Source organism: Canis aureus, chromosome 31, assembly GCF_053574225.1.
Source record: "Canis aureus isolate CA01 chromosome 31, VMU_Caureus_v.1.0, whole genome shotgun sequence".
Lineage (NCBI taxonomy): Eukaryota > Metazoa > Chordata > Mammalia > Carnivora > Canidae > Canis > Canis aureus.
Window position 1 is genome coordinate 44,122,497 of NC_135641.1, and position 12,462 is coordinate 44,134,958.

The following is a 12,462-nucleotide window of genomic DNA, read 5'->3' on the forward strand; positions in this document are numbered from 1 at the left end:
TAGTAACCAGACCCTTGTTTCACCTTCATGGCTCTGAAGCATTTTCAGGAACTGTGGATAAAGATCAAACATATCTATAGAAGTATATTTAACCATCTGAATATATATATATTTCTTATATAACATTATGTTACAACTTCTTCTGTTCCTTCCAGTAAAACAAAACCTGATTTACCAAAGAGAAAAAAAAAAAAAAAAAAAACACAAAATGGCCAGCTTCCCAAAGCTGATTATGCCCGTCTTCCCTTTCCCTGGCTCAGCAACCTTCCACATTTCCCAGTGAACAATTTTTAATAGTCTTAGAAATAACATAATCTTTCCCTTCAACACAACAATTGTCTTTATCCTTCTTATGACATCTAATAGGGCAATGCCTTGAAGTTCATTGTTTTCTTTTTTTCTCCTAATAGTGTATATGCTGGCGGAGTCTGTAAGTTTTGTCCTCACCATCTTTGTACCAAGGGGGTAGAACCATGAAACGGTACTCTGAATTACATTAATCCCTATTTAAACAATGTATTCATTTATTGGGGTTATCATAACAAAGTCACTACAAGTACTGGGTGGTTCAAACAACAAAAATGCGTGGTCTCACTCCCTAGAGCCTGTCAATCAAGATCAAAGTATCAGTTGGCAGGGCTGGTTCTTTCTGAGGACAATGAAGAAGACTGCGGTCCATATCTCTCTCCTAACTTCTAATGATTTGCTGGAAATCTTTGGCATTCTTTGGCTTGTAGCAGCATAATTCCAAAACTCACATGGCATTTGACCTGTCCCTGTCTCTCTCTGTGTCCAGATTTTCCCTTTTAATATAGACACAGTCATATTGGATCAAGAACCACTCTAATGACCTCATTTCAGCCTAATAATCTTCAGTGACCCTATAACAATTCGATCACTTTCAAAGATATTGGGGGTTAAGACTTCAGCATCTCTTTAGGAGACAAAAATCCCAACAATCGGTACCATATTTGATTAACGTGGATCGCAGGGGATTGTGGTTTTGTTTTGTTTTGTTTTTTAATTGATTTATATGTTCTTGACTATGTTCCTAGTCTTCTATTCCTGAAGTGTTCATTTGAACTTGCAAACGACATATAAATGTCTACTTTTTTCCAATCCTCCTCCTCCCCCTTCATATATCTTTTGTATAGATTTAGAACACTTGCTGTTAGATTTCATTCTTGTTCTTTTAAAATGACTTCAGCAGTGTGGGTCAGGAGGCCCTGATAAAGTACTTAAGTATTTCCAAGTGACACATGGTACATTTGTTTATGTTCCAGTTAGCTGGGTTCATTGGTCTGCATGATTATCTAATCACATTACTATACAATATTGCAAAGTGGAAATCTGAATAAGCTTTCCATGATTGGTCATCATAGAAAATAGAATCTTGATTTGCTGTGGTTCCAGATGGTGGTTTGCTTATAATAGTTTAGATTTAATCATAATCATTATAAACTAAACGAAGCTAAATTATACTATCTTAGAATTTCCATGTTGTTTGCAACCATAGGCTCTTGCAGAAGGCACGTCCTTATCCATTGCAGAGATAGGAATAGACTATTATTACCATGACATTCTTTGAATGTTGCCATTCTCTTTACCATAAAGAATTAATCCTTAAAATTAGTGCTGCCCAGTTACGAATGTCATTTATTTGCAATTCATCGTTTGAGCATATCCAAGTGGAGTGCTTTTTTGATGTTGAGAAGCCTGCTCTCCAGTAACATGACAGGTACGTTGAGATTATTACCAACATTATCAATTTGTTTTGGGAAAATATTTTAGCATACATTAGTATAAAATGTCCCTAGGTTTTTTTTTTAATTATTTATTGGCAGATATAAATTCAGTATGCAATATTTTATGCTAGCTGTCCAGAACCTAGCTCTGTACGGCTTACAGAACATTTATTTTTACCACCTAAGTCATAAAAGTTGTTTTCCATATCTTCAGTCAAACTTAACTACGGGCAAGGAGAAGTGAAGAAATTACCTGTCACATTATTCACAGGCCAGACCAAGATACTGTAAATACCATGGCCCACTAAGCTAATTTAGAAGAAAAAATGGAAGGAGGTTTTTAAAAGATGGCATTTATATGTAATATATGTAGAAGAGTTTAGGGTTTTGACAGTTTGAGATTGTATCCTCTTTAGAGAGAATGCATAATGACTTTTATTTCTTTTGAAATATGCATAACTTCTTGAAGGTAACTTTCAAGTCTCATTAGCACTTCTCAAAGCAAGTTTCCTATCTCTATGAAAGCAAAGGGTATGACATGCTTGAACTTTGAATAGAGTGAGTGTTTACTTACCAACAATTCAGTCATTTCCCCTCTCGTTTGGCTCCTTCACTCCATCAGTGTGTGGGAGAAAGAAATAACCTACTGCAGACACACAAGGTTGGGTTCACCTGTTCCCTTGTGAAATCTCATACCCAGTCAGCAGTGCGAGGATATACCAGATTCTAGCTGAAGTATGGACTGCTGTTAAGACCTGTTAGTGGGAGTGAGTTTGTGGATTAAAGGGCGGCTGTTCTTGATTGCCCGTCCTTGCTTCTCACGGACCTGCAACCTTTCACAAGTTAACTCCTTTCAACTGTAATCTCCTCATCTACAGACTGAGAGTTTTGATGATACCTGCATCGTGATTACCTGGAGTATGAGGTCAGGGCTTCTCAACCTCAACACTACGACCCTGTGCCAGATAATTCTTTGTTGTGAGCGGCTGCCCTGTGTTCTGAAGGATGCTTAGCAAGGACTCTAGATGCCAGTGTGGCGCCCCCTTCCCCCAGTTGTGACAACCCAAATTGTCTCCAGGTACCACTAAAAGCTCCCTGGAAGGCAAAATCCCCCTGGTGAGGAACACTGGATTACATGAATATCAATATCTACATTTACAGAGAGAGAGCTTTGCACAGTTTCTGACGTGTAAGTGTGCAGTAAACTTGGGCTGGGGTTAGCGTCTCGCTGACAGGCTTTTCTAATATCTTCTCTGAAGAGCCATATTCTTTATAAAAACATGAACGTTGTTCTCTATATATGTACATGTAAATGTACATGTATGTGCATGTAAATATGTCTGAATATATGTGTACATGTATATTAGATATTTTCCAGCCATTGTGCAAAATAATGAGGGGCCTAACAAAATAGTTAATGTCTATACAAAGCCATCAAGCCTCATTACTTGCATTCTCTTGGTGAGTAAACATTTTACAAATTATCAAAACTTTGCAAAAGAGACAGATTAAATGTAAGAATAAAATATGGACATAGGAAGTGGCATACAGTAGAGTGGAAAGATTGTTGTCTATTTTACGAAATTATGAGGATTGTGACCAGGGAGGACTTTTTCCTCTAACCCCATGGTTGAGCCCAGAAATAGACTCAAGATTCTTCTCTTCTCTTTTCTTTTCTTTTCTTTTCTTTTCTTTTCTTTTCTTTTCTTTTCTTTTCTTTTCTTTCTTTTCTTTTTTTCTTTTCTTTTCTCTTTTTTTCTTTTCTTTTCTTTTCTTCTTTCTTTTCTTTCTTTTCTTTTCTTTCTTTTCTTTTCTTTCTTTTTTCTTTTTGTTTCGTTTCGTTTCGTTTCTTTTCTTCTTTTCTTTTCTTTTTTTTCTTTTCTTCTTTTCTTCTCTTCTCTTCTCTTCTCTTCTTCTCTTTTCTTCTCTTTCTTTTTTTTTTTTTTTATGCTGCTTAATTCCTAAAGGGCTAAAATGAGAAGCATTAAAGGTTTAAAATGAGAGGCAGTATGTAGAAATGTAAAAACTGGTTAAGGTCATTCCATTGTCCTAATGGTAATCATAGTAATACCTTGATTTGTTTCATTTTCTATATATTTCGAGGACTTTCTCTTGTCTCCTGTAATTCCCTGTGCTGTACTCTTTAGGTCGGGATTATTTTGACCTTATAGACAGAGAGACTGAGACAGAGGTCATATTCCTGTTAAGTGACAGATATGGGACAACTAATAAATCTCAAAGGATGGGTTTCCCTGACCCCACAGATCTTCAGATGTTTCAGCACAAGTCCCACTGCAGTAGCCGTGTGCCATTCTGAGAAGCTTGCATCTCACTATTTCAAGTGACTTAATCCTTCACAGCTCACTCCAGGGTTATTCCCTCTAACAGGCTTCGGTGATGCTTTTAGCACATTACTCTACATGAATTGTACTCTTAAATATTCCCCCAGACACTCATTTAGTTGAGTTTGGTAGTAAGAGCTCACTGACATTGTTAAGGTTAATGACTCAGTGTTTTACAAGTTGAAACACATTTGAGGTTAAATTGATTGTTTGGATCGTTTTATCCAACATCATGAAGGCCCTGAGTGCAGGTGTTACTTACTGCCTTGGAGGAACATCTTTGTTACACCCCTTAATGGTGTGGTATCGATAGTGATAACGTGTTAGCAAGCCTCGCACTACTCTACAAGTGTTTCTGAAACATGGGCTATAAAAATTACTGCTAATGAATTTACACTGGCGTGTAGATGCTCTATGATAACAAGCATTTATAATTTTATATATGGTATGCTCATTTAAAATCCTGTCGCACAGGAATCATTAATTCCATTGTCCCCATGACAGTGTGAAAGATCAGAGTTTCAGTCTCCCAGCCAAGGCTGCACAATTACTAAATGGCAATAATAATAATAACGGCTAACATTTACAGAGTAGCTACGGTGTACCAAGCATTATGTCAAATGCCTTGTTATATTTAAATCCATTTGTTTCTTAGAACGTTTAGGTAGCTTTTTATGGCCCTGTAAGTATTAAGGAGGGATCGGAAGCCAGGCAGCCTGATTTCAGAGTTTATTCCCATAACATCCACCTTATACCTCCTCTGTATACCCCATTCCTAGAGCTGGACTTTGACTCAAGTCCTGTAGCTTCCTCTTCTGTCTCCAGGTTTCTCAGGTGTCTGGCTCTCTCATCCTGAGATCTTGTGTTTATTCTCAGTATCAGTACATCTCCAGGGCTTAATGCGCTGGCTTGGACACTCAACACATGCCTGGTGAATTAACCTATTATCCTTAATATGTATATTTACATGAGCTTTTTAAAATATCTGTGCTTATCCCAACTAAATGACCTAGTCATGGGCGTATATAATGTGTTAAGCCAGTCCTGGAAGAGCATGTTTTTATATAACACATTGGGCCAGTCCTGGAAGAGCATGCAGACCTTTAGGGACATCGGCAACTTCACATTGTTAGTTATTGTCTTGTCTTAAAAACATGTAAGGCTGGCCTTCTCTAGTGATTTCATTCTAATCAATTATTCTTTAAATGCTACATTATTCTAACAGGAAACATAACCCCAAAGCTTCCAAAGATCAAAAACAAATGCCTAAGTAATACAAAGCCAATGTCTCCAAAGGAATGAGAATCAGACTAGTGTCAGAATTCTCATCAGCAAGTTAGGATAGTACCAGAAAATGGCAAAATGCCTTTTGAGTTTTTAGAGAAAGTTATTTTAAACCTACAATTCTAAGCCCACTCTCTCAGTCAATCAGTTGTGCAAACAGAATCAGGACCTCTTTATTGCATGGGCTCACAACGCTTACTTCTCATGTATGTATTCTCAGAAAATTTCTTTAAGATGCCACAAAATGAGGAGAAAAGCAAGGGAAAAAATATGATATGGAACACAAGAAATACTCTTACACAAAAGAGTACTGAATAGAAGAATTAGGAGTGAAGCTGTATCACTACATAGCTATCCAAAACACCAATGGTCTGAAAAGAAGCAGAGGGACAGGCATCTGGAAGGGGCACAAAGATCCAAGCAAGTGTTCCAAAATTCATATGAGAGTTATAATTGAAATATGAAACTTCTCATTTAAGACAGAATATGAAATCAGTGGAGCTTAAGAATGGGATGGAATTCAAACAATGGATAGAACAAGTAATGAGCTGGCACATATTTGGAATATTTGGAGACAGAAAATGTTTCTTCACTCAGTAAGGAGGTGGGGGGAAAACCCAACGATCAGAGAATTCAGCAGAGGAGGAAAAAAAACAAAACCAAAGCTAAAGCCAGACTAAAATATGAAGTTGACTGGGTTGTCTCTTGATTTTGATCAATAAGTAAGAAAGGAAAATTTACATGAATAGTATTTTTGAGTGGAATGGGATTACATTTTACTGGTCAGGAATATATGTAATTGTTACAGCCTGCTGGCCTCAATAGTGAATGATATTTACGTAGTTAAATTGTTATATATATCATTTATCGGTTATCGACTTTTGAAATAAAGCCTCATATAAATAATTATGACACTACAGTGCAATGTAAATAATAAGAATCTTGCTAAAAGTCTCAAATGTTGCATATTTGGAGATTAAAGAAGCATAGAGGCACTAATATATTAATTCTATATGGGGAGAAATCGAGGTACAATTAAAAGGTAATGGGACTAAAAATAGAGATTTAAGTATTTTTAAATTTTAAAAATACGCAAGAACTAAGAACAGTGTTTATAAAACTGTGTTTGGGGTAAGGGATGGTAATTTGATGGCTGTTGGAGAGCTAAATCTATCTTGAAATACACAATGTTAATACATCATTTAAATTTATGAATTAATAAATACTATTAGCATATAATTCAGAAAAACAGATGAAACCATCACGATAAGTAAAACCAGAAGCTTATATGGGGAGTTAATAAAGCTAATTATTTAAAAATAAATAAATAAATAAAAATAAAACTCATTATTTACTACTCTGATGGTGTATGAGCCAACAAAGTACCAGAACTACAAAGAAGAAAGGGATGGGGGGTGGGGGGGGAGGAGAATGGAAGAAGAGAAGGCAGTGAATTCGGTGACTGAGAGAGGAGAAATGATTCTGTGGAGCAGCAAAGCAGGACTGAAAAACTAGAGAAGAGTGAACTGTTTTCTCATTGGACACCTTTCAAATGGACACCTTTCTAGCAAAGCTAGTACTCGAGATTTGTCTGATTCGTATATATTATCTTGTCACTGATGGAGCAAAACCAGGAGTTGAGAAGATTCCCGGGACCACCATCATGCAAGACAAGGAAACCTAGGAAGGTAGGTCTTAGAATACACTCTTCTTCCAGTTAATGAGACGGAACATAGTAGTTTTGCTCACTGACAATGTTTCTTCGGTAGTTTAGGCTTCATCTGACAAAATCGGTATCTTTACTACGATGATAGTATTCATCACTCTATGTACAAATCAACATTATCATGCAGATGGTTTAAGATTGTTGTCTTCATTTAATACACATGAATCATTCAAAGTATCTTTTAGTTTAAACACTATTATGTAATTGTTCTATGGGTGCAAATCTTAGGCCCATATCAGCCGTGTGAGAGCAGGACATGGCTTCTCTTCCTTAGTTCCTAAAATTTAATTTCAGTAAAAATAAATACCAGGTAATAAAATAAAAATCAAAAAAATAATAAAATAAAATAAAATAAAATAAAATAAATAAAATAAAATAAAATAAAATAAAATAATCATAACTGCGGTTTGAAATGCTGCAAATTTAGATCATGCTAGGCATAATTTCAAGGATTAACACCAATATTTCTAATTATTTTGAGAAATTACTTATAAGATCCTCAGCTGTACATCCTTGGCTATAAAAAAGAAGTTTAGGGAAATCTAAAATAATGGAATATATGTACGTGTGTGTGTGTGTGTGTGTGTGTAATGTACATACATATATATCACCTTAAATTGTAAAAGAATCACATCTCATTGCATAGCAGATGTTTCCTCTTTTAAAGGTAAAAACGATCACAGAGAAGTATTAGATGAGTTCTTGGAGAGATTTGGAAAGCTGTCGTATGTTAGCTTTTGGAAACTGAAGATGAATTCATTTTTTGCTGAACATCCCTTACCAGTGTCTGTACTTCAAGTGCCTTTTGTCCCACAGATGCATTTGAGTCTTAACCAAACTGGAGCCAACTAACCCGACCATGTGCCACTGTATTACATTCTGTGACAAATGGACCTTGTTTCATTTCAAAGGATTTGAACTTGAAATCACTCCCAACAGTTATAAAGCAAATGTCTTTCCTCCTGTCAGCCATTGCCTAATTTAAACTTCCCATCTGCATTTCTAATTATGATACAGAGAAATCTGTGTCTAACAAAGAGTTGTTTGTTCTTTCTTTCCCCTCTCAGGAAGGACAAATTTAGGCATATGGCTAAACTGAAGGACAGCATTTTCATTTCACACCTTAAAAATGCCATCTAATAATTCTTTATTGATTTATTTTTTTAAGGTACCTGATGCTTACTTTGGAAACACATTTTAGTATTCTTATTAAAGTTTATGTAACTATGTTTTAAAATGATAAAAATTGAAATAATTAATGGAATATTATTTAATGTCAGAAATGTAAAATACGTACATTCAGAAATTATTTCTAAAGTCTTATTTATGTACCTGGCCAAATAAATGCTTTTCTTCAATGCTTTCTTATACCACATAGTAAAATTTTATTATTATTAGTTGTATTTTTAGCTCTGTGATGTTGGACACAATATGAGAAGTCCCACTTGATATTGATAGAGTGATTGAATGTAATGCATGTGTCGGGAGCACAGAATATCTGGTGATTTGGGGCATGTTGTAAGTTCACAGCAAAAAACTGACATGAAGGCTGTCAAAATCTGGCATTTTAGATTTTTTCTTTTTTTACTGTTAAAATACCTTGAATAGATTGAACACAGTGGATGAATCATGCTTATCCAGAGAGATATTTATTGTTCTGGGTAGAAATTGAAGTTATTTGATAAAATGGCTATATACTACATGGTAGCTGGGCCATGGATAAACAGAGGGTTTAATACCTTAACACATAAATTCAATATCTTCCAGAAACACCAAACACCAAAACTAAAAATCAGATCATTGACTTTCATTGTGGTTTTGTAATATCTTTAGCTATAAAACAGACATTCAGCGAAGATATATAGCCATAGCTATGCTGTAGAGTCTGTACCAAAAGTAATTACAGAAATACAATTTCTGCTTTGACAAAATTAAACCCTGTTTCTTGGAACTTCTCTCTCTTTCTCTCTGTCTTTCTCTCTCTCTCTCTCTCTTTGAACACACACACATATATGTAGACATATATGTTAGTGTGTATTCATATTGACCTGAACTTTATTAATATATATGTGATATATATATATATACTTTTCTCAATTCTCATAGCCTATAAGCATATCTTCAGAAAATACAGATTTAGAAGGCTCCTTATCTCTACATAGTAACTATTGACAATAGTTAGAGTACATGGAAAGGAGAGAGTACGTGGAAAAATAAAAGTCAAGGCAGAGAAGCATTATCTGGTTTAAAATACATGAGTTATATACTTATATCCATTTCTATATGAGTCTTTTATGGAACCATAGTCACTTAACATTAATTAGTTAATGATTAACAATTATGATTGATCAATGATTAACTATTAATCATTCATTGATTTGAAACTTTGAGTAAACTATAATATGGATGTAATATAGGCAATGGCCATACTGTGCACTTATAAATATGGTACTAGTGTGTATATCTGTATCTACATCCTAATAGAGGCAATAGTGAGCATTTAATTCTGATGGGGAAGCCTGGGCATGATAATCGATCTAGACTTTATTAGATCAGTAAATACTTATTATGCAGAAGCATGGCAAAGTTTCAGGGCTTGAACGAAAATCCATGCTGTGATTCAGAAAGTTTCAGCACCGTGTTAAGGGAACTGGAAAGAGGCTGGGGAGACAGGCTGTGGCCAAATTTGAAGGGTCTCAGATTCCATATGCAGAATCTGGGCCTTAAGTCTTTTTTTAAACATTTTATTTGGGAACAATTTCAAGCTTACAGAAAAGTTTAGAGACTAACAATAGAATAATACAAATAAGAATACAAAATTTTATAAGCCTTTTACCCAGAATTGCATATGGCTAATATTTTCCCCATTTCGCAATCGTTTGTTCTCTCTCTCTGGATGCCTGGATGAGTAGACAGATATTAAGATATAGATAGAGATAGAAATAGTATGTACCTATATACATGGATATAATCAAAGATATTTCAGAGTCAGCTATGGACACCATGTCCTCTTGCCTTAAATGTGTTATTCCGGAGGCGCCTCGGTGGCACAGTCCGGTGAGCATCCGGCTCTGAGTTTCAGCTCAGGTCGTGATCTCAGGGTCGCAATTTCAGGATCGTGGGATGGAGCCTGGCATCGGACTCAGAGCTCAGTGTGGAGTCTGCTCGAGATTCTCTCCCCCGTCGCTCCTGCCCCCCATTCTCTCTCTCTCTCTCTCTCAAATAAACAATCTTTCAAAAACATGTCTTTGTGCATTTCCCTAAAGCAGAAGTACCCTTACATAGCTCAATGCAGTATCAACTTCAGTAAATTGATCATTAATAAAATTCTAATAGAATCAATTAATAAAATCATATCTAGTCTACTGTTCATATGGTAGTTGGCCCAATAGTACGGTTTATAGACTTTATTTTTCTCCAGTACAAGAACCAGTCTACAATCGGAGGTGCATTTTGTTATTCTGCTTTTCAGTCTCATTAATCTGGAACATTTACATAGTCTTTGTCTTTTTTATTTTTTTTTCATTTTTCTTATTGTGGTAAAATACACACAACGTAAAGTTTACATCTTAACCATTTCTAAGTTTGCAGGTCAAGGATAGTAAATGGATTCGTATTGTTGTGTGACCGATCATCTCCAACATTCACCTCCCTAACTTTTCCACCTTTTAAAACTGAAATTCTATTCCCGATGAACAGTAACTCCTCATCCTTCCGTCTCTTCGGGCACCTGGCAGCCACCATTCTGCCTCTCTAATTCTGACTGCCCTGGGAACCGCCTCTAAGTGGGAATCCTATAGTGTTTGTCTTTTTGCATTTGGCTTATTTCACTTGGCATAACGTCCTCAGGGTTCATGCTGTTGCATGTGCCAGAATTTCCTGCCTTGTTAATAATATTCTATTGTGTGCATCTACCACATTTTGTTTTTTCATCCATCCATCTGTGGACACTTGGATCGTTTCTATGTTTTAACTATTCTGAATAATGCTGCTATGAACACCAGTGTATCCCTTCAAGATCCCACTCTCACTTCCCTTGGATATATACCTAGACATGCAATTGTTGGAGAGAGAGGCAGAGACACAGGCAGAGGGAGAAGCAGGCTCCATGCAGGGAGCCCGACGTGGGACTCAATCCTGGGACTCCAGGATTAGGCCCTGGGTCAACGGCAGGCGCTAAACTGCTGAGCCACCCAGGGATCCCCTATTTTTTTTCTTTCAACCAGCCATCCAACTGGTTGCAAGGTGGTAGCTAACTGTAATTTCCTTTTTTTATTCTTTTAGATATTGAAGTTTTTGAAATACTCAACTTTTGTTTCCCTCCACCCCACTATTTTAAGTAAAATGTTCCTCATTTTTGGTTTGTCTGATATTTCCCTTCCATGTTATCTAGTCTCTACCTTTTAATCAGAATTGGCAGAGATGAGATGCCAGTTACCTACCTGTGACTTCAGCACCACCAGATCCTTTGATTTTGCTCCTTCCTCATCTAGGGAAGACCCTTTCATGTCTTCTGAGCTCTGCTCAGGTATCTGACATCACTCATTCATGCTACTCTATAAATAGTCTGTGAGTATAATTTTTTTAAGTTCATGTATATGCTCAAAGCTGCCTTTGTTTTATAAGCCTTTTTTTTTTTCCTAGCCATGGATGGGAAAAATGATATTCCCATTGAAGAGAAACTGAGTGCATCAGCAGGAAGTAGGGAAAGTTTTTTAGGTGAAATCATGTCATGTGTGTATGTGTCACGCAGGCCAAGGCCTTTGTTACGGCAACTGGGTTGGTCAGAGGAAAGGTGATCTGAATTTGGAGGGGAAGGCAAAAGACACGCTCGTTGGCTGCCTTCTCGATTCTTAGCATAGGTCTGATCTCTCCTTGCCCAGACTCCTTTCTCCAACCCTCACTTGTTCCTCAGCCTAAAAACGCCTAAGATACATACCTGCTTGTTTTTCAACCTGAGCATCTTCACCCACATTTAATTATAATCTTATACCATAGCCTTCTATTTTTGATGCCGTGAAACAATAAATTGCAGCCTATGTTGTTATCTCTGTTTTATAATAAATTATTGAATTACAAAGCAAGTCACTGGAGCATTTCCTCAGAGTGAATAAAGGCATTATTCTCTTCAGAGTGCTGTTGCCCCGTAGCTTTGTATCTCTTGGTGAGAGAGAACCCAAAGGAAGATTTTGTCCTCACAAGGCCAGCAAGGAAGAGTGCTTAAGCCCAGGATCACATGCTGCAAGCCTGGAACCTTACCAGCTGATCCCCCTAGGCAAGTTTTATCAACTGGTCCTCATGTTGTCACTATGTGTTCTGCATCCCGAAGGGAGAGAGGGAGAGGACTGGAGAGAAACAAAACAAA

At 36.5% G+C, this 12,462-nt stretch overlaps 1 protein-coding gene across 6 annotated transcripts in view; it reads left to right on the plus strand.

Moving 5' to 3' along the window:
• The window catches only part of NAALADL2 (N-acetylated alpha-linked acidic dipeptidase like 2), a 1,263,364-nt gene that overhangs the window by 1,088,534 nt on the left and 162,368 nt on the right, over window positions 1–12,462 (plus strand). The gene's annotated exons all lie outside the window — the stretch shown is intronic.